Source organism: Pleurodeles waltl, chromosome 1_2 (assembly GCF_031143425.1).
Source record: "Pleurodeles waltl isolate 20211129_DDA chromosome 1_2, aPleWal1.hap1.20221129, whole genome shotgun sequence".
Taxonomy (NCBI): domain Eukaryota; kingdom Metazoa; phylum Chordata; class Amphibia; order Caudata; family Salamandridae; genus Pleurodeles; species Pleurodeles waltl.
In genome coordinates, this window is record NC_090437.1 from 539,440,689 (window position 1) to 539,463,852 (window position 23,164).

Genomic DNA, 23,164 nt, shown 5'->3' on the forward strand with positions numbered 1-23,164 from the left:
AGACATTGCATTTGATATTTAGGTTAGCTGCCTATTGCCTTTAACATGACATTGCATTTGATATTTAGGTTAGCTGCCCATTGCCTTTAACGTGGAGTTAGACATTGCAGTTGAGAATCCAAGCTGTATTTTTCCAAGCTGTGTTTTTGCACCAGAGAACCAAGATGTTTTTCTCACAGTAGACTAGACATGATAAGAGAGAGTACATGGGTGTTGTTTTTTCTTCGCTTGAGCTTGGGAACAGGAGTAGTCTTGGAGACCTGGCCAGTCTCCAAAAGGCTTGCTCAGTTTCCCAGGTCTGAGAGGAGGGGGCACACCTTTGTAACGAATGTAACAGGCTGCAGAGGGTCAGATTCGAATCTGCCGGACCTCGTGCTGGAGCTTGGCGCAGGCTGCCAGCAATCCCGTGTGGGTAGATGAATCTCTCTTTCTCGCGGCTGACAGGGGTCATCAGCTTGCAGACCTTAGAAAGATGAAGCTGTAGATAGTTCCCACACGGTGAAGTATTTGTTTTGCTTTGCATTCAATATCTTATAAATATAACCTGCTGTGTATATTGCAAACTGATATATTTTGTTTGATTAACGCGGACTTGAAAGCTACTAATTCGTCATTCATAAATATTGTGGTTGGGGAAGAATTAACAACAATAAAAGTCTTCTTTGACCTCAGAAGTGCATTTCTAGTGGTTTATGTATGTGCTTAGAAACTAGATAAGAGGAAAGCACTACAGAGGGCCACCAACACCATCTCTGCATCTGGAGGCGAGCATAAACAGAGCCCAGGCCCCCTACAGAGGTCGCCATAAGCAGAGGTTCTGGAGCAGAGGGGCAGCGCTGGCTATATCCCCAGCCGAAACCGCAGCAGGTGTGCTGCCAATGCTATCTCTGCACCTAGAGGCATGTATTAACAGAGCCCAGCCCCCCTGGAGTGTGGGACATGCACAAGATGTGCTTGAGTGAAGATTGTGACAAGACGGGTCATCTTCGCCCATCATCACCCAGAGTGGGCTGGGCAGGGCCACTCCCTTAACAACTGCAATTAGATTTGATGATGAATAGTGATGTTTTATTCCTTGGCTTGAGACTGCTCTAGCAAAGGTGAGGTTGTGGACAACGGACCAATAACTTTTCCGTTTTTAGTTTCACATTTCTTTGAGAATGGGAAACTACAAATTACCAGTGGATGCTGTTAAGTCTATTACTTGTATTACAATTGATGGGTTCCTTCCAAAGGCAGTTGTTGCACTTGATGGAGAAAATGAGTCTCAGAGAGGCATCTTTCCATTATTGTTCCCACCCATACGCTTTCTACTTCTCTGTGAACTATAGAACTATGTGGAGAGGCCCCTACATTGATTAATCCCAAAACTCAGGCAGTTCCATACAGGCATATGCTGCCCCAGAGGCTCTTTAGTTGATAAAGCCCCTTCAGTGGTACACCAGTTTGCTAGTAAGGATACCAGGGGAAAGAGGAAATAAGTAGAAAAATGCACTAAGACCAAGCGCCCTCCTATTATGGTGGACACCTCCCAAGAAACACCATCAAGGGGCTCAGAGGATCGCATTGACAGCATTTTTGAACCATGTCCTGGAAGGCTAATAGAGTCGTTCCAGAGGAAATTGAAACCAGTTACAGATCAGCAAACTGGTATCGAGGAGGCTCTTGGAAATCTTGTGCAACTATCGACCCTTGAAGTTTTGTCAAAGCCCCCATCTTACCCAGTATGCCCCTTGACAAATAATGACCTGGTTTTGCTGGCTACTAGCTGTGAATCTGAGCCCCAGGTCCAGAGTACTGTATCCAAGGATACTGCAAATTAGGTGTGACTCTCCCAAAGGCTAGCTGCGAGGAAGGGGAACAAGATGCTTTGAGTCTTCGGGAAGATACTAGGCATAGGACCAATAGGAGAAGAGGCACTAGTGAACCAGGTGCAAGTTTGTACCATCCTGTAATTAACCTCCCGCCTGAAGCAAGTCCTTTAGTAGCAGTGATTGCTAATGTACCCAGTCTACACTTAAATACTATAGAATCCTTTGTGGAGTTGAATAATAAGGTCCTTCATTGGTTGCACTCCTATGCAGACTTCCCATATCACTTAGCTTCTACAATATGAATGTTGAGGAGGGTAGTATGGGCGGCATGATGCTTAAGCAGTGGGTGGGAGACTGTATTTTTGTTAATTTCATGTCATCCATAATTTTTAAGCAACTTTTTTCCAATTCTGGGTAACAGGATCAGGGGCCTGTTTTTGCAGCCACTTGAGGCATTCCATACTTAGATATGTTCTGTTCAGTCACCTGTGGTATGACAAGGAGCATGGCAACCTACCATATGTAGAGCTAATAGAACTGCATCCGTTTTCCATCGGAATACCCACAAAGAGGGCTTTTGTTCCTTGTACGAGGTCGATTGATACTGCCAGTTAAATCTACTCCACACTAGCTGAGGATTGCAGGGGCCTTGGTTGCCATACCCCTCATCCTCCAGTGACAGGCATCCACACTAGGGGCCAATCCACCAAGGAAATCGCCCTCCCTCCGATGAGGTTCAAGATATCAATCCGGTGTCTCCAGTGCAACCCCAGCCAGAGGGAACACTATGTTCAAACACAATGGCAATTTTTCCAGGCTCACAGCCAGGCCAAAGCGTACTAATCCATCTTGGTGGGATTTTATAGACAAACATCAAATATGGATTTTTCAGGAAACCTAGGATCTAGAACCCAAGTACAGGAGTAGCTTCAAAAGTTTTGGGTTCCCGCTTGTGGGTTGGTAGCAGGGAGGGTTTTGGAAGGTTTATTAATGTGGGTAAGTGGGTCATTCAAATGTACTGTGAATGATTTAGGTTTGGGGTGAAATGATATAAAGGGCCCTGTCCTCTCAATAAGTAAAGAGGTTGCTGTACTGTTTATTAAGCTGTACAGTAGAAGTGTGGGGCAGCGTAGCGAATTGGAGACATTTTGTAAGCTAGAGAATCTTCTTTCAGGGCTCAAGGGAGCCTAATATTTGATAATAGTGGGGAATTTTAATGTTACCATTGAACCCTATCCAGTGATCCAGGATCTATCCCGGGAAAAAGAGAAATTGTAGCACATACATTAACTGATCACTCCCTTCAAGCACATTTAACTAGAGCAGCGCTACAGGTAGTGGGCAATACTTTGGCTTATGGGCTCTGGCTGTGTAATGGTTGCTCGCACTCGGATGTCCATTTGGCCCCAACATTTAGACAAGGCAAACACAAAAGTCACATAGCCTATGTACATTTAGATATTCAGTTATGGGAACATATGGCTGACATGGAGGTTTGGGAGCACACAGAGAGTGACCATGATCCTCTAATACTCTCTACTTGTAAACTACTACAGTCCACGCCCACTCCCATTTTTGGGGGCTTTGATCAGCAACTTAAGCTGACCAACAACAGGAGAACTATTAAGTAGGGAGCAGTTGAATGCCTATCTTCTACAATCGCTATAACACACTAGCCAAGCATATGGAATCCATGATTTCACATTGGAGTGACCATAAAAGAATAGTTGATGAGCATTTGATTTTCTATGACTCCCTCAGAAACTTATTTGTGTTGGATGCATCTGGATCAGGACCAGATCAAATAATGGGTGGTTCACCAAAAGGTGTGGAGAAGCCACGACCAACCTGCTAAAAGCAATTACAGTAGGTGATAGAAACAAGATTAGGTTAAACAGAGCAGACTATAGGCAAGAAATGACTCAGGCCAGGAGGAAGTGAGAATGGGCATGATGGGATGTTCTACTTGATGTAGCTAGGAGAAATGATCAGAAACACTTCTGGAAGCTGGTTAGCAGCTTCAATGGGAATACCTTCTCCCCTGCTGGGTCCTCAATATTATCAGGTGAATGGGTATTACATTTAAGTTCCCTATATTCAGTTTCTGTTGAGTCCCAGGATGAAAGTTCTAGTTTTACTGGGACCAAGGACACAGTCATCCTTGAATTTTCAATTTCTGAAACACTGTAGGTTGTGAACTCACTTAAGCTGGGTAAGGCCCCAGGTCTTGATAAAGTCCCAGGTGACCTTTACAAATCTAACACGAATATCTGGGTGCCCTATAGTAATACTGTCTGAAATGTGGTTGCAGCTGGTGCTCCAATTCCACCTACATGGAAGAGGGATGAGATAGTGTCTATGTAAAAAAAGGGTCCTCTGAGCAATCAGTCCACATTCCAGCGGGTCAGTCTGCAGGACAACTTGCAGAAAATGTTCTGTAAACAGATTTTAGATTGGTTGTTTGAGCAGATGTGTGAGAGTGGTGCCATCTCAAATTTGCAGGCAGGATTTAGACCTTCGACCAGCCCAGTAGACAATGTTTTTAGATTTTTACAGATCAAGTGGAGGACTGTGGATATCGGTGAAGGGACTTGTTTGCTGCTTCTTTAGACCTCTGTGCAACTTTTGATCTAGTCACAAGAGGGAAGTGATGGGGGTCCTGTCAGAATTTGTTGACCTCATTGTTTGTCTTCATTAGGGCACTGAACGGATTAGGCATGGTAATGAGGGTGAGTTAACGGATCCAGTCAGGGTTGAGTGGGGCGATTGCCAGGGTTGCGTTCTGGCACCTACACATTTTCTTTTGTACATTAATAACTGCATTATTTACATAAGTAGCTTTGTTAATGAATCCCGCATATTTGGCAGGACAAAAAATACCTAGGCTGTTTCACACTGATGACACCCATCTATTGGCTAAGACTAGGTTTGGTCTTCAGAATCTAGTAACTGGTTTATGTGCCTTCTGGAAGGATTTTGGGTTGGAAGTCAATGCGGCAAATACAAAGCTGACGAATTACATCAGGAGGAGGAAATTGAATGGTATGGTGACTCTGAATACTGAGAGCTTATAGAGGATCACTAAATTTGATGACTTGGCACGATGGATAAAAAAGCCCAGGATTTTCCAGTTAGACCTGCAATGGACATATATAAAATGCAGACAAGGGGAGCAGCCTTATATGGGGCTGAGTTGTGGGGACAGACTAACTTGAATACACTTGGTGTAAAGGAAAACAACTTCTTCATGAACATTACTGCCCAGGGGAGAAGCACCCCTTTGTTGCCCCTCAGACTTGATCTAGGTATTTATCTTATACATATTTGACAATCTTAAGAACCCTGCTCTAGTCTATCCACATATGGAAACAGAAGAACTGCATAACTACAGGACTGGCCTTAGTGATATTCTTGGACTTGTGCAAGCAGTTGAGAAGATAGACTGGCTGACGAATTTGAGGACCACCCGGACAACATTAGGTCTTTCAGAATTAATGGCCATTCCTGAAGCAATATCACACAATGCCTGTTGTAAAGCAGAAATGCCAGTCTAGTGATAGAGGTTCACTTACTAGTAGTTTCCTCCAATTCATACACAAACCAACAGCAGAGCATTTTTTTTGGATGCAATCAGACCAGTCCGTGCCGATCCTTGTTTCTACAGTTCAGTTATGGCATTTTTTCCTATAGCTGCCTTCACTTCTCGTAGTACCTCCCCTGTAGAGGGTGACAAAAAGTGTAAATTGTAAATACTAAATTGTGCTGTATGGCAGATGAAGTAGACAGGCATTTGCTTTTTTTGTTCCAGATATGTTGTCTCCAGGCGAAGGTGGGATTGTTACCCTATGTAAAATCCTCTGCATATCAGACCGAGTTACTGCCCTAAGAATACGCAAGAGTGATCCCTCAACATTAAGAGTGACAACTGCCTCCAAATGTTTACATTCAGCCTGGACTATAAGGCAGAAAGAACTCTGGTCAATAATTTCAAGTTCTACAGGGTTACAGGGGTCCTACAAAAGATAGGCTGCCAAAAGTAATGGGGCATTTAACACATATAAAGTGCTGCTATTAAGCAGCTGCGGCCCGCCCTTTAGGGTGGAGGGGCCACCCCCTCCCACCTTTTGCCCCTCATGAAGAGTGCCTGTCAGGCTGAGCAAATGTCAGCCTGACAGACTTTCTTCATTTTCAGATCAGGCAGCCAGGAGCAAGACATGCACAATTTGCGCAGACTCCTGGCTGCCTGAGCTGAATTTTGTTGTGCTGAAGAGGTCACAGCTCCTATGGGCGTGACCTCCTCAGATCAGCAAAGGTGCCTTGAAGCGTCGCCATTGACTTTAATCTGGGCGCTTCAGGTTTAAGCCCTGAAGTGCCCAGTGCGAGTGTCAATCAGTGACACCTCGTCACAGAGTGAGGTGGGGTCAGCAGTCTCACTAAACCTAACCCACTCTGTGACAAAGTTGGGACTGCTGCCTTCCCTCATTGACTGACCTAAGGTCAGCCAGTGAGGGAAGGCAGCAGTCTCAACCCTCCTAGGACCTCAGAGGAAGAGCTGAAGGTAAGTGTGTGTGTGTTTGTGTTTTTAAATGAATGTTTGGTGCATGCGTGTATGTTTGAATATTTGATGAGTGTTGCGAATGTATGTGCGTGTGTGTGCGTGTATGAATGAATGAGTGTGAGTGTGCTTCCTGCCCACCCCCTCCCTCTTAAAATTACCACCCACCACTGCTATTAAGTTTTTACATTTTGAATGTATTGTATTTTATACTAGGAATTTTTAAGAAGGATTTTTATCATATTAATATTGAATTGCTGCTAATGTTTTGTACTTATGTATGACAGTGAAATTATTGACTTAGAGCAGTCAATACAGTTTGTAAACTTTGCAATAGCAAGCCGTTCAACTCCACAGCCATTTATTAGGAATATGTATGTCCTGCATCACAAGGGCTCTGTCATACATGGCCTGGTAAGGTTTCCTCATAGAAAACCAGAACATAACAATAGCACATTAATAATTTTGCAAAACACATTTCATAACAGCTTTTTTGTGAACCGCAATATAAGCATTTTAAGCACTTAGGAGCTTATTTGTTAAATGTTCCTTGAATGTTCAAGTGTTGGTGCTTAATGTTCTGTTTTTCCTGCCTGCTTTTATTATGGCGAGTAAACTGAGGCAATGCTTTCTGTGATTTTGCCCTATTTGGTGCAACCTCCAAAACCTAAGTAAATAACCCTCAGCATGATTGCTACCACCAGCTCCCCTGAGATACCACTGCCTTTAATACTGTCATTGACTTATCAGGGGTTTGTTTGTTGTTACTTTTGCATTGTTTTGTTTTAGGGGTTTTATTTGGGCAAATCAATCACTGTATCTTAGCTGTATCTTAGCTTGGAGGACTATTGCCCACTTCCAGTCATCTGCATGGCTACATGTTGGGTGCCATTGTATTTTATAGCCCCTCCCGGCATTTCTGCACTACACGTTCTGGCAGTATGGTGGGGGCCTGGTAACACTTAGGCCCTCATTACAACCTTTGCAGTCTTTTGAAAAGACCGCCGAGGCTGCGGGAGCCAGAATACCGCCAGTGCGGGCAGTATTTCTGGCTCCCTATTATGACTTTTCCGCTGGGCCAATATAGCCGGCAGCAATGTTGATGGGCAGCGGGTGCAGTAGGACCAGTCATGCATTTCACTGCCCGAAATTCATGCAGTGAAATGCGCAACAAGGCTATGCCTGGGGGCCCTGCACTGCCCATGCCAAGTGCATGGGCAGTGCAGGGGCCCCCAGGGGCACCCCAAGTCCCCCTTACCGCCAGCCTTTCCAAGGCAGTGTTTACTGCCGTGTCCAGGCTGGCGGTAGGGGACTCATAATCCCCAGGGCAGCGGTCATAATCCCGCTGCCCTGGGGATTATGACTGCCAGGCAAAAGCCTGGCGGTATAGTGGAGGGGCCGGCAGTATGGCCGTGGCTATTGCGCCATGGTCATAATAGCTGGGGGAACACCAGTTGGTGGTGTTACCGCCAGCTTACTGCCGGTCACCAGGGTCATAATGAGGCCCTTATTGTCTCAAACCAACTCACACAAATGGTGACTCGCACATAACTGGGAGTTTGTGACCAAAATGGGATTCTGTGTTATCTACTATTTCTTTTATTAATGATTTCTTACACAATTGTAGCTCGGTAAAACTAGTACAAATCATGCTACCAAGCTTTTCCAATTCAAACATATTTTAAAGTTTTGCTTATGTTTACTCTTTGACTTGATGTGGTAAAATTAACGGTGTTAATTTGCAACACTATTATGGCAGACTAACTGTGAAAGCAATTATGGCACTAGTTCCCCTTTGTCTGTTTCCCACTATTCTATAGTTTTCTATCTTTCAGGCCTCTTGAATTCCATTTATGGTAAATGTGTAGATGGATACTTCCAGTCGTATGCCCAGCAAGACTACAAGGTGACTTGTATTTAGAGGATATTCAGCAGACTAGAACTCTCCCAGTCACCAGTAAATTGTGTTCTCCAGGACTCCCTTGCGTCACTGGTACAGACTCAAAATTCTCTCTCTCTCCTTTTTTATGACTTGTGTAGTTAACTATGAAATAAATTCATTGAAATTCTAAATTCTTTATTTGCCCATTCCTTTCTGCAATTCAGAATTCCATCTTTGATCTAAAAAGTCAAAGCCCTATTTAAGTCCATGCTGCTTAATGTTAGTTTTGCTCTAAAAAATTGAGTATCGGTTATTAAAATAATTGACAAATATTGTCTATACTGTGAATGCCATTCAAGACACAATCTTCCCTTTTTCTGCCTTGTAGCATTAGTGGGCTATGGTGTGCTACCATTACAGTTGTTACATCACAAGTAGAGTAAAGCACAGTCATTACATCAGAAGTAATTGATTCTAGGGTGGGTTTTCAGTACCTTTACATCTAGTCAGGGTAAGGGAGCCAGTCAGCTAAGAAAACCCTTGCTTACCATCTTGGCAGCTTGGCCTGGGCTGTCAGGCTTATATCAGAGACAGTGTGTAAAGTATTTGTACCCACACACACAGTAACACAGTGAAAAGCCTACAAGAGGACACCACAGAAATTAAAAAAATAACCAATATTTATCTGAGTAAAACAAGACCGAAACAACAAAAATCCAACACACACAAGAAAAGATATCACTTTATATTATACTAAATGCAACAGTAATTCCTTGAAATCAAGGAAGCACTTGACTGACGAAAAATACTTGAGATGCGTTAAAAAACAAAGACGATGTGGGCCACAGGAGAGTTGATGCATCGAAAGAGCCAGAGATGCGCCAGTTCCTTACTGTTGCAGGGGAGGTGATGCATGTGTTCCTTACTGCTAGGCAGGGGAGGTGAAGCGTTGGTCATGGACTTCAGGAATATGGTGCTCGAAATTCACGTAGCAATGGTTCTTTTGATGCACTGTGCCATAAGTCTGGGGCCTGCATGGGACACTGTGGTTGGTGCATCAATGGGGGACTTTGCGCTGGTGCAGGCAGAGGTGATACCTTGAATTCTTGCAGCGATGCGTCGGTTCAGAATGATGCAGTGAGTCGCTACATGGATTTTCTCCTTGTAGCACCAAAAACCTCCTTCAAGGGCCCAAATTGGATTTGGAGTTGGCACCACTTGGCAGGACAGGGCTCTTCAGCAAAGGAATCCAGGTGCTGGCAGATTTAATCTTTGATGTCCTTAAGACTTCTTAATAGTACGTAAGCTCAACTCAAGCCCTTGGAAAACATTGCAAAGTAGGATGAAGAAAGCAAAGTCCAGTCCTTTCACTCCCATGACAGAAGCAGCAAGCAGCAGGTCAGCACAATAAAGCAAAAGTGGCAGTCCCTCTTACAGCATCCAGCTCTTCTTCCTGGCAGAATGTCCTCAGTCCAGAAGTGCTCTAACCTTTTGAGGTCAGAGATCCTGTACTTATACTAATTTCTGCCTTCAAAGTAGGCAGACTTCAAAGAGAAGTGTTTGTAGTGCACAGGACAATGCCTTTCCTGGTCTGGCCCCAGGCACTCTCCAGGGTGTTGGGTACTGCTTAGTATATGGATAGGCACAGCCCTTTTCAGGTGCAAGTGAAAGCTCCTCCCAACACTCTAGCTCAGGAAGACTCATCAGGATATGCTGGACATACCTCAGCTCCTTTGTGTGATTGTCTAGAGTGAATTCACAAACAGCCTAATTGTCATCCTGACCCAGATGTGTATTCCCCAGACAGGCAGAGGCACATAATTGCTAAGCAAAAAAAAGCCCACATTTTAAAAGTGGCATTTTCAAACTTACACTTTAAAAACCAACTTCAGCAAAAGATGTATTTTTAAATTGTGATTCCAGAGATCCCAATCTCTATATTCCCTAATAGGAAATTACACTTCAAAGATTTGTCATGGCTATCCCCGTGTTGCCCCATTGGAGAATAGTGCAATAGTGCAAAACAAAATTAGAAGTATTTCACTATCAGGACCTGTAAAACACACAAATACATGTCCTACATTTTAAATACACTGCACCCTGCCCACTGGGCTGTCTTGGGCCTACCTTAGAGGTGACGTACAGGGAAGGTTTGGGCCTGGCAAGTGGGTGCACTTGCCGCGGCGACATGGCAGTGTAAAATTGCACACCCAGTTAAGCCTGAGGCTTGTTTGCAGGGCTACTCATGTGGGTGGCACAATCAGTGCTACAGGCTCACAAATAGAATTTGATTCACACACCCTGGGCACACTTGGTGCACTATACTAGGGACTTACTAGTGAATCAAATATGCCAATCATTGTTAAACCAATCACCAGTACTTTTCAGGCAGAGAGCATATGCACCTTGGCAATGGTTAGCAGTGGTATTTTGCCCAGAGTCCTATATCCAACTAAAGCAAGTCATAAAAATAGGAGGAAGAAGGAAAAAAGTTTGAGGATAACCCTGAAAAAAGTGCCAGGTCCAGCATTCACAAACAAATCAAACATTACAGAGACTTTATAGTTAGGTTAAAATTTTACACACACAAAACCATAGAAATTCAGCAGTTACAGTTAAATCAAGAAACTATGGGGCATATTTATAGGCCCCTAGCGCCACCTTTCACTACATTAACGTAATTTATTTTGACGTTAATGTGGCCCAATGAGGCCAAAATCCCCACAGCGTATTTACAGGGTGGTGCAATGCATGCATTGCGCCACCCTGTAACCCTTTGTGCTACATTATACCTGCACCAGGCATAATGTATGCAAAGGGGGAATTCCCCGTTAAAGGAGCCGGTAAAATGGTGCAAGGAAATCTATGGGATTTCCTTGTGCTATTTATTATGGCACTTTTAACGCCTGCTCAAGAGCATGTGTTAAAATGGGGCTTCCATTCTTTAGAGTGGGCCCATATGTACTTTGCAGGAGTAGCACCAACAGTTTGGCGCTACTCCTGCAGAGTACATCAATAGAGTAATTAAAAATGACTCTATTGCCCACTACCCTGCCCCATGGTGCACTGTATTTTAAATGCAGCGCACACATGGTAGCAGTAGGGGGGTGCTAAGGGGCGCAGGGAAAGTGGTGCTGCACTCAGTGCAGCGCCACTTTCCAAAAATCTTACCCTATAACTTTTGCCCTAAGTTAACGATAACTCAACTCCCACCATGTACAGTTTGCTCATCAATTTTATTGCAAATGTTGTATTGATATTATCAATAATGTAATAGAAGATGTCATCACTGATGTAATATGTGGGGTAACTAGCAGTGGATGTTGAAGTTATAATTATGATAGGTCAGGGATCTCCATCCTTTTCTGTGGCAAGAGCTACTTCTGACCAGTGACAATCATCATGAGCTGCCGAAGGCTAAACAACTCACACATTATTACCAGACACTCCCACACCCCGCTTCCTTGACTGTAAGCCTAATGTCCACAGAGCCAGATACTTTGGTTTTAAGAAATTACTTTGACCAGCGGCACTATGCAGAGCTGCCATGCATGTCAGTGAGAGTGTGGTCTTGGGGATGTATGAACATATGTGCATATGAATGGGAAATATGTGTATGGGTAACTGAGAGCGTGTGTTGTGTGTACCTGTGGAGCATGATATACCTTTGGCTGTATGTGGCACCGTTACATGTTTAACACAAAAATAAAACCATTTGTTTTAAACAGAAGAAATTTAAAGTGCAAAAATTTTCATAATATGGAAAATAAATTTAAGCTTTACATTTCTCCCATTTAAAAAATGACTGTATTTTTCAGTTTTAAATATGGCACAGTGTTCTACTGGCCACATGCAGCAAGAGGCCTGATGTTTAGAAACGTAACACTTTGAAAAAAATTAAAATGAAAATTAAAATGAAAAGATAACTTAATTACAGGGTAACTTTTCATTTTAATTTTCTCCAATTTAACCCGTATGGTCCCCGGTATGAGCTGGTCTTGTCCTCGCACACGGTTCAATGTGCTGGGGACGAGACAAGCTCGTCCTGCACTGTGCGCACGGTTGGAGATTAGCGCTCCCCCCCCATGAGCCTCCCGCCCACCACCCCAGGGCAGGGATGCAAGGGAATCGCTTTCCCTTCCATCACCGATTCCCCCAACTTCCAAGTGACGTCTGATGCGGTCAAATTGCAACCCTCCAATCGCGCTGAAACTATGCTTCTCTACTGACCGGGAGGTGGGGCAGGAGAGGCATGAAAGGAAAGGAAAGACCTTTCTTTTCATGTCTCTCTTAGCATTTCTGATGCCCGATCGCAATACAGTCGGCCTACAGAAATGTCCACTGGACACCAGGGATTTTTTTCTATCTATAAATTTCAATAAGAGGAGTGGGCCCTTGGGAAAGGGGTGCTCCCTACGGGGCAATTATTTTTAATGCCTTTTCTGACGCCCCTGGGGGCAGATCAGCCTATTGTTAGGGAAACCTCTAAATGCCACGGATTACGTATTATTTTTTTTTTTTTGCAGGAGTGCAGCAACCCCTTAGGCAAGGTTCGCTCCCCTGGGAGCAAATTATTTGTATTCCATTTTTGCCCCCCTTGGGGGCAGATGGGCCTATTCTTCTTAGGCCAATCTTCCCCCGGGGGGTCAGAAACCACTTAGGCACCAGGGATTGGTGTGTGTAGGTGTGTGTTTTGTTTGGGGGGCAGCCCCTAGTGCAAGGGTCGCTCTCCATGGGGACACATTACTGTTGGCCATATCTGCCCCAAGGGGGCAGATCGGTCTATTTTTAGAATGCCCATTTGCCCCAAGGTAGGTAGAAAGCACACCAGAGACCAGCGAAGATTTTGTTTTCAAAATAAGAGGGTTGGTGTATGGCCCAATTAAATGGGGCCAAAGTTGTTCTACCCACCACTGGGCAGATGCAGCAATTACCCCTGATCCACACCCCGGGGGCAGAAAGTCTACTAGATGCCAGGGAATTAAAACAAAAACAAAAAATAGTGGGGTGGTGGCTACCAACCAGTATGGGCCTGGTTATGCCCCCACCCCAACTGAAGGGGGTAACAGTCTTTCAGCTCTCCCACCGCGCACTAAAACATCTTATCCCATGGCAAGCAAGAGGACATTTGAGTATTTTGGGCTCTGGTTTTACATTTGGTCCATGAGCGCTCAGCTAACTCTCAAAATCGTCCCACCTGGAATAGTGAAGGCTGCACTTTTTGGACTTTGGGACGCTGCCATGTAGAAAAATCCACAAGACCTAGACACATCTGAAAACTAAACATCTGTGTGATTCCAGAGTGGCGTGCTTCACATGCACCCGCACCATTTTCTTACCCAAAATGCCCTGCAAACCTCCAACTTTGCTGGAAATCACACCTTTTTTACACATTTTTGTGATGGAACCTTCCGGAATCTACAGGAATCCACAAAATTCCTACCTCCCAGCATTGTCTCATCTATACTGATAAAAATTCTGCCCCACTTGTCAGCCTAAAAATGTTTTTTTTCAAACTGCCCTTTTGGACCCGGTTTGGTTCCCCTCCAATTTCAACATGTTTTTGGCTCTTCCCTGTCACAGGCAGTAGGCCCACTTACACAAGTGAGGTATCATTTTTACCGGGAAACTGAGGGGAACATTGAGTAGTAGGAAATTTGTCCCAGTGCGGTGATCCCACACAGAAATGTGGGAATAATGTGATATTTTTTAGCTAAATTTGAGGTTTGCTGAGGATTCTAGGTAAGAACACTTTGGGGATCCACGCAAGTCACACCTCCCTGGATTCCCTTGGGTGTCTAGTTTTCAGAAATGTTTGGGTTTGGTAGGTTTCCCTATATGGCTGTTGAGCCCAGGCCCAAAATGCAGGTTGCCCCCCTCAAAAACAGGTAGTTTAGTATTTGATAATTTTGATGTGTTCACATAGGCCCTCATTCTGACCCTGGCGGTCGGCGGAGAGACGGCGGTCGGACCGCGAACAGACCGGCGGTATTAAAAATGGCATTCTGACCGCGGCGGTCCCCGCCGCGACCGACCGCTACTTCTCCGCTCCGACCGCCGCGGCGGTCATGACCGCGGGGCTGGAGTTTGCGCACTCCGGCCCCGCGGTCGTCCCAAGACCGCCAAGGGTATTATGACCCTGCCTACCGCCGCGGTTTCTTGCGGGCGGGAACCGCCGTGCGAACCATGGCGGTAAGCACTATCGGGGCCAGGGAATTCCTTCCCTGGCACTGATAGGGGTCTCCCCCACCCCCCACTACCCACCCGAGTCCTCCCCCCACACCCTCCACCCCCCTGCCACCCCCCAGAGGTGGTACGAACCCCCTCCCCACCCCCACCCCGACACGTACATACATGTACCCCGACATGCACACACCCCCAACATGCACATATACACACCCCCTACACACACATACACAACGGGGACACATACCCGCACACATACATGCCGACATGCGCACCTGCCGAACAGCACACATTACCCATAGACACAACAGCACCCCTCTACACACTCACACGCACACCCCCATGCACGCACACATCACACAACACCCCCCCACCCCCTCCCCTCACGGACGATCAACTTACCTTGTGCGTTGGTCCTCCGGGAGGCGACGGGAGCCATAGGGACGTGACCGCCAACAGAAGACCGCCAACAGAAGACCGCCACACAGAAATGTGGGTCGTAATTCTGGGGGCGGTGTTCTGCTGGCGTGGCGGTGGAGGTTGACCAGTCTCCACTTTCCCGCCGACCGCCAGTGTGGCTGCTGGCGGTTTTCCGGCGGAACGCTCCCAGCGGTCAGAATGCGCACAGCGGCACACCGCCGCGGTCGGCGGTCTTCACCGCGGCGGTAACTCGGCGGTCTTGCGAAAAGACCGCCAAGGTCAGAATGAGGGCCATAGTGTTTTGGGGCATTTCCTGTTGCGGCACTAGGCCTACCCACACAAGTGAGGTACCATTTTTATAGGGAGATTTGGGGGAACGCTGGGTAGAAGGAAATTTGGGGCTCCTCTCGGATTCCAGAACTTGCTGTCACCGAAATGTGAGGAAAAAGTGTTTTTTTTTGGCCAAATTTTGATGTTTGCAAAGGATTCTGGGTAATAGAACCTGCTGAGAGCCACACAAGTCACCCCACTGTGGACTCCCGTAGGTGTCTAGTTTTAAAAAATGAACAGGTTTGGTAGATTTCCCTAAGTGCCAGCTGAGCTAGATGCCAAAATCCACAGCTAGGCACTTTGCAAAAAACAGCTCTGTTTTCTTTGGAAAAATGTGATGTGTCCACATTGTGTTTTGGGGCATTTCCTGTCATGGGCACTAGGCCTACCCACACAGGTGAGGCACCATTTTTATCGGGAGACTTGGGGGAATGCTGGGTGGAAGGAAATTTGTGGCTCCTCTCAGGTTCCAGAACTTTCTTTCACCGAAATGTGAGGAATGATTTATTTTTTACCTACATTTTGAGGATTGCAAAGGATTCTGGGTAACAGAACCTGGTGAGAGCCCCACAAGCCACCCCATCGTGGATTCCACTAGGTGTCTAGTTTTCAAAAATGCACAGGTTTGGTAGGTTTCCATAGGTGACAGCTGAGCTAGAGGCCAAAATCCACAGCTAGGCACTTTGCCAAAAAAAGCTCTGTTTTCTTTGGGAAAATGTGATGTGCCCATGTTGTGTTTTGGGGAATTTCCTGTTGCGGGCACGAGGACTACCCACACAATTGAGGCACCATTCTTATCAGGAAACTTGGGGAAATGCTGGATCGAAGGCAATTTGTGGCTCCCCTCAGATTCCAGAACTTTCTGTCACCAAAATGTAAGGAAAAAGTATTTTTTTTTAGCCAAATTGTGATGTTTGCAAAGGATTCTGGGTAAATGAACCTGGTGAGAGCCCCACAAGTCACCCCATCTTGGATTCCTCTCAGTGTCTACTTTAAAAAAATACACAGGCTGGGAAGGTTTCCCAAGGTGCCGGCTGAGCTAGAGACCAAAATCCACAGCTAGGCACTTTCCCAAAAACAAGTCAGATTTCAGTGCAAAAATGTGATGTGTCCATGTTGTGTTTCCTGTCACGAGCATTGGGCCTACCCACGCAAGTAAGGTACAATTTTTATCGGGAGACTTGGAGGGACACAGAATAGTAGGAAAAGTGTAATTGGCACTTGTCTTTCTCTGCAGTTTTTTCTTCCAAATGTAAGACAGTGTGTAAAAAGATGTCTATTTGATAAAAATGTCCTGTAATTCACATGCTAGTATGGGGACCCCAGAATTCAGAGATGTGCAAATAACCACTGCTTCTCGACACCTTATCTTGTGCCCATTTTGGAAATACAAAGGTTTCCTTGATACCTATTTTTCAGTCTTTATATTTCACTAAATGAATTGCGGTATACCCAGTATAGAATGAAAACCCATTGCAAGGTGCAGCTCATTTATTGGCTTTTGGTACCTAGGGTTCTTGATGAACCTACAAGCCCTAGTTATCCCCAAAACCAGAAGAGTCCAGCAGACATAACGGTATATTACTTTAAAAAATTTGACATCGCAGGAAAAAGTTACAGAGGAAAACATTGAGAAAAATTGCAGTTTTTTACCTCTATATCTATATTGTGTTATTTCAGCTGTTATTTTCTGTAGGAAAACCTTGTAGGATGTACACAAATGATCACTTGCTGAATTCCAAATTATGTCTACTTTTCAGAAATGTTTAGCTTTCTGGGATCAAGCATTGGTTTCACTCCCAATTCTGTCACTAACTGGAAGGAGGCTGAAAGCACAAAAAATAGTAAAAATGGGGTATGTCCCAGTAAAATGCCAAAATTGTGTTGAAAAATTTGATTTTCTGATTCAAGTCTGCCTGTTCCTGAAACCTGGGAAGCTGGTGATTTTAGCACCACAAACCCTTTGTTGATGCCATTTTCAGGGAAAAAGCCACAAGCCTTCTTCTGCAGCCCTTTTTTCCAATTTCTTTAAAAAAAAACTATGTTGTTCTGTATTTTGGCTAATTTCTTGGTCTCCTTCAGGAGAACCCACAAAATCTGGATACCTCTACAATCCCTAGGATGTTGGAAATAAAGGATGCAAATTTGGCGTGGGTAGCTTATGTGGACAAAAAGTTATGAGGGCCTAAGAGCGAACTGCTCCAAATAGCCAAAAAAAGGCCTGGCACCTGAGGGGGGAAAGGCCTGGCAGCGAAGGGGTTAAAAGGATTGAGAAACATCATTTTGTTCTCAGCTCCAATACTGAGTAGACAAGGACTTTAATTTCAGGGTTAAATACCTTAGTGGTTCAATTCTTCACCTCTGTGTCCTGGGTCATAAATCTGACTCCACCAGTGCTTCTTATCCGGCGCTGCTATCTGCAGCCTGATGATAATGTAAATTAAACACAGCTTTTCATTAACTTTAAAAGGAAATATGTGACCCTGTGCTTGCTTAAAAATTAACTCCAGGCTGTGAGGTACTCTGAAGGTGTCTGAAGGGCTTGATTTATAGTTTCTTGAGATAACTAGAAGTGCTGCATTTCTATGGGTTTGTATTTCTAAAATGTGAACCTCACTATAATGTCCCTGATACCTTTGTTTTTTTTAGTGAATTTCAAAGGTGTTTTTAATTCTATTTTCTAACTAGAAGGTCCTTATAATCTTTGCTTTTCAGTGAATTTCTAATATTTTTCTAATGTAAAGAAATATTTAATTACCATACTTTAATCCAACTACCTCCGCGCACAGCCTTGGCCTGTTTTGGAGGAGGGCCAGGCACTGTGGCTAGGCCCTCCCGCAAACCCCTGCAGAAAATTTCTATTCTAAATCGTACAAAACTCTACATCTACCACTCTGTTAAATGAAAAGTTGCATTTTTTTCTAGAAAATCATTACATCTATTTTAAAACATATTTTATTGGGTTTTGCAGAACATCATGCAGGCTAACAATGAGACCCCCTTAGCCCTGATGACATAATTGGATATCTATACGCATATAGCATAGCACATTACTTCAGCAGTTTTACCACAAATTTGCAGTCTCTACAGTGAAGAACAACATCAGTGCTTTGCATACATATCTACCCATTGCTTGGGACAAAACAACTAACCCTCTCTCCCTCCCTCCCCTTCCCCCACTGGTGTGGTGCAACAGCATGCCTACTACATCTTTTGAGCCCATGTGAGTGAGCAGTGTAGCTGTCGTGTGTCCACTGTTTGTCTTTTTGTTTTTACTATTATTGTTTTCGGTTTTTCTTGTGATCTTGTTATATCCCGTAGGCTTTTCATCTCATTCTTATTCCTCCTGGGGGGGTTTTGGAGCCAGGGCCATGACTAGTGATTCCCAAGCCCGTGCATTATCCAATATGCCTATCTCCTTATGTGCCTCTCTTCGCAGTAGAGTCCCTTTACCTTCTGCTCATTTCTCCAACTCCTTCATCCAGGAGAGTGTTGCCCAAGTCTGCCTCCCACTTTATCTGTATACCATTGATAGGCATAAGAGTCTCTGTTTGTAAATGTCGATATAGACAAGTAACCACCTTCACTGTCCCGGCTGGTTGCAGGACGTAAGAACAGCATTCATGAGTTTGCGGTTCAGCCACGCCCGCCTAGAAAAACATTATATCTATATATATCTTGATTGTCACCATGTATCATTTGGTAGACACAACTTGAAAAGGTTCAGTATCATAAGAAGCATCAGATTTTCCTTTGCGTGTCTGTCCAGCGATCACAAAATCTCCTTTTCTGAACAAGATGTCTTTTGAATGTTATTTGCCTAGCACATGTCAATGCATATGTGCACAGTTCTTTCACTGTCCTTTCTTGGCGCTACTGCTGTGGGAGAAACCCATTGTGTTGGATCCGTGGAATGCTCAATAATATTCAAGTTCTTTTCCAATAGCTTCTTGTCAATAGAAAGCAATTATGGGGGTCATTACAACATTGGCGGTAAAAGCCGCTTTCCGCCGTGCAGAAGACCGCCAATACACCGGCGCGGCCACGAGATCCGCCACAGCTATTATGACACACATCTTGGAATCCGCTGAAATTCAGACACCCACACAACACCGCCACACCAAAGGTCAGTGATAAACTGGCGGAAACAAATCTTCCACCTCCACGCCAACAGAAACACGCCCATGCTATTACGACCCACGAATCCACGCAGCGGTCTTTCAACCGCGGTATTCCATTGGCAGTACACACCGCCGCGCTCAAAATACACACACATCTCCAAAACACCGCCACATTGGACAATTCTAAATACACACACCTGATACACATACACACACCACTCCCACACACCCAATACAATATAAAACACACACCCACATCACCCACAAACCCCTACGACCAGAAATTCTGAAAGAAGGCCAGAGAGAGAGCACAGCAATTGACAACCCCATCACACAGAGGCACACAACACCATCACCCACACAACATCCATGCACAAAACACCACACACCACTACACTCACCACACTCATCACCACATACACCACCCCACACCTCACCCACACCACCCCATGGCACGCCAAAGACACCCCCGCTTCTCCGAGGAGAAGCTCAGGGTCATGGTGGAGGAAATCGTCCGGGTAGAGCCACAGCTATTTGGCTCACAGGTACAGCACACATCAATAGCCAGGAAAATGGAATTATGGCGCAGAATAGTGGACAGGGTGAACGCCGTGGGACAGCACCCAAGAAATAGGGAGGACATCAGGAAGAGGTGGAACGACCTACGGGGGAAGGTGCGTTCAACGGTCTCCAGGCACAACATCGCAGTGCAGCGGACTGGCGGCTGACCCCCACCTCCTCCCCCACAACTAACAACATGGGAGGAGCAAGTCTTGACCATCTTGCATCCTGAGGGCCTCGGAGGAGTCGGTGGAGGATGGGACACTGGTAAGTCAAATCTTAAATATCAGATCCCCCACCCTACCTGCATGCTCTCACACACCCCCTCCCTCACCCCCTCCCCTATCACTACAACTCCTCACTAATGTACCTATGACACCGAAGGACTGTCACCACACCAGAGGGTCAAGACAACACCACTCCACCCCCAGAAGAGGCCCACAGTGACGAGAGCAGCTCTGCCCTACTGGATCTTGATGACCAGCCCGGACCATCGTGGGCCTCAGGACAGTCGGTTTCCCTTGCACAGGCACAGCCCAACACCGTCCTTCCACCCTCTGGTAACACCAGCACAGCACCCACCCAGCGGGCCCAAACCTCCCTACCCAGGACAGGTCAATCAGCGGTGTGTCCACCACTACAGGGAACCCAGGGTAACCCACCACCCCAACAACAACAGGGACCTGGGGGCATTGGTAGTGGGCACACGGTCCAGGGGACGGAGGCACAGGAACACAGGGGAACTGGGAGGGCTGCTGTGCGACAGGGGGAGGACAGGCCAAGGGATCCCACTCTCCACGAGGCCCTATCCTCCATCATGGGAGCATACCACCACTCCCAGGAGACGATGGCCTCGGTCCTGGACAAGTTGCAGGAGACCCTGCGCCTGCAGGAGGAGCAGTATTTGGGGTTCAGGGAGGAGCTCAGGACCATCAGCTCTGCCCTGGGCACCATCGTAGGGGTGCTGAAGGACATACAGCAGACCTTGAGGGACACCGTGGCACTCCAAGGGGCCCCTGACACTAGCCACGACGATGAACTTCCCACCACCTCTGCCGGCGCTAGTGGACAGGACGCCCCGCCACAGGACCACCACACCAGCACCCCACCCCCTGCAGACGGACAACCACCACGCAAGCGGTCCCTGAGATCCAGGAACAGGACAGAGCAAGATGGCAAGACCCCCGCCAGGAAATGAGACCACCCTGATTGTCCTCCCACTGTCCCACTTTGTTACCCTGTCCATATTCGAACTGCCCCAGCTCCACTTCCTATGCCCAGATGGGCAGTGCACCTGTGAGACTAATAGACTGGACTCTGCCATGGACATTCCTCCACCATCCCCCATCACCATTTTACAACCCCCCTTCATTTTCTGAGCACTTAAAGAAACACCCTTGAAACACAAAATAATCTGGAGTCAGTCTATGATTTGGTAATTTGTATTATCAATGACAGTGTCATAATGGCTGTACCATTGTAAGGCTAACATACCTATGTCACACATCACAAGCCCTTGAAGGATGCAAGCAGTTGACACGTAGGTTACCACACCTGTGAAACTGTAATGGAAGGGTACAACTCAGTTAACAAATAGTGATTGAAATCGAGAAACAGGATAGAGGTAGACGTGTGAAAGTTAATGTAATGTTAAACATGAAAATGTTCTCACCTGTGTGTCACTGGAAATATTGCTGTATGACTGACTCCCTGTTGTCGTTGTCTTCTTCCTCAGCTTCATCCTCATCACTGTCCACAGGCTCCACAGACTCCACAGCTGCTACAACACCGTCATCTGGATCATCCTCCTGCAGAAAAGGCACCTGGCGTCGCAAAGCCAAATTATGGAGCATGGAGCAGGCGATGATGATGTCGCACACCTTCTTTGGTGAGTAGAATAGGGATCCACCTGTCATATGGAGGCACCTGAACCTGGCCTTCAGGAGGCCGAAGGTGCGTTCGATCACCCTCCTAGTCCGCCCATGGGCATCATTGTACTGATCCTCTGCTCTGGTCCTGGGATTCCTCACTGGGGTCAATAGCCAGGACAGATTGCGGTAACCAGAGTCCCCCAATAGCTATACACGGTGCCTCTGGAGTTGACCCATCATATCAGGGATGCTGCTATTCCGCAGGATGTAGGCGTCATGCACAGAGCCAGGGAACATAGCATTTACCTGCGAGATGTACTGGTCTGCCAAACAGACTACCTGGACATTCATGGAATGATAACTCTTCCAGTTCCTGTACACCTATTCACTCCTGTGGGGGGGGACCAGAGCTACATGGGTCCCATCAATGGCACCTATGACGTTGGGAATATGTCCAAGGGCATAGAAGTCACCTTTGACTTTAGGCAAATCCTCCACCTGAGGGAAAATGATGTATCTCCTTACGTGTTTCAGCAGGGCAGCCAACACTCTGGACAACACGTTGGAAAACATAGGCTGGGACATCCCTGATGCCATGGCCACAGTAGTCTGAAATGACCCACTTGCAAGGAAATGGAGCACTGACAGGACCTGCACGTCAGGGGGGATTCCAGTCGGATGGCGGATCGGTGACATCAGGTCTGGCTCCAACTGGGTACATAGTTCCTGGATAGTGGCACGGTCAAACCGGTAGGTGACGATGACATGTCTTTCTTCCATTGTCAACAGGTCCACCAGCGGTCGGCACACCGGAGGATTCCGCCATCTTCTCATATGTCCCGGCTGACGGTGCCTACGAAGGACAACAGCGAAGAACCAGTCATTATTCCTCCAGGTATGTACCCACAGTTACACACAAGACTACACCAGACACAAAACCCTTCCTGTATGTGTGTTGAGTGTAGGCCTAGCTATGTGTGACGCAGTAGTAAATGAAGCCATGTGGGCCCCTGAAATGGCAGCTGCCTGACCTCTAAACTGGGACAATGGGATTGTGGGGTAACTGCGCTGGCGTTGCACACCGTCGCGGTAGGCGGTCGTAGACCGCGGCGCAATGCTGCATTGGTTAACATTGGACCCTATGGGTCCCAGGAGCCAATGAACAGGTGCGCCGGCGGTGATGATGCGCACCGCCGCGGACGTCACCGCCGCGGACGTCACCGCCATTTTCCATCTGTTCAATCACTAGATACCTGACCTTCGACAGGAGAGGACCTACACTGCTAGTGCTGCTGTGACCTCGGTCTGGAAGCGACGATGGCTGCTGCATCTGGGGAAAGGGCCCCTGCCTTCACTGCACAGGAGTTGGAGAAACTTGTGGATGGGGTCCTCTCCCAGTACACGCTACTCTACGGTCCTCCAGA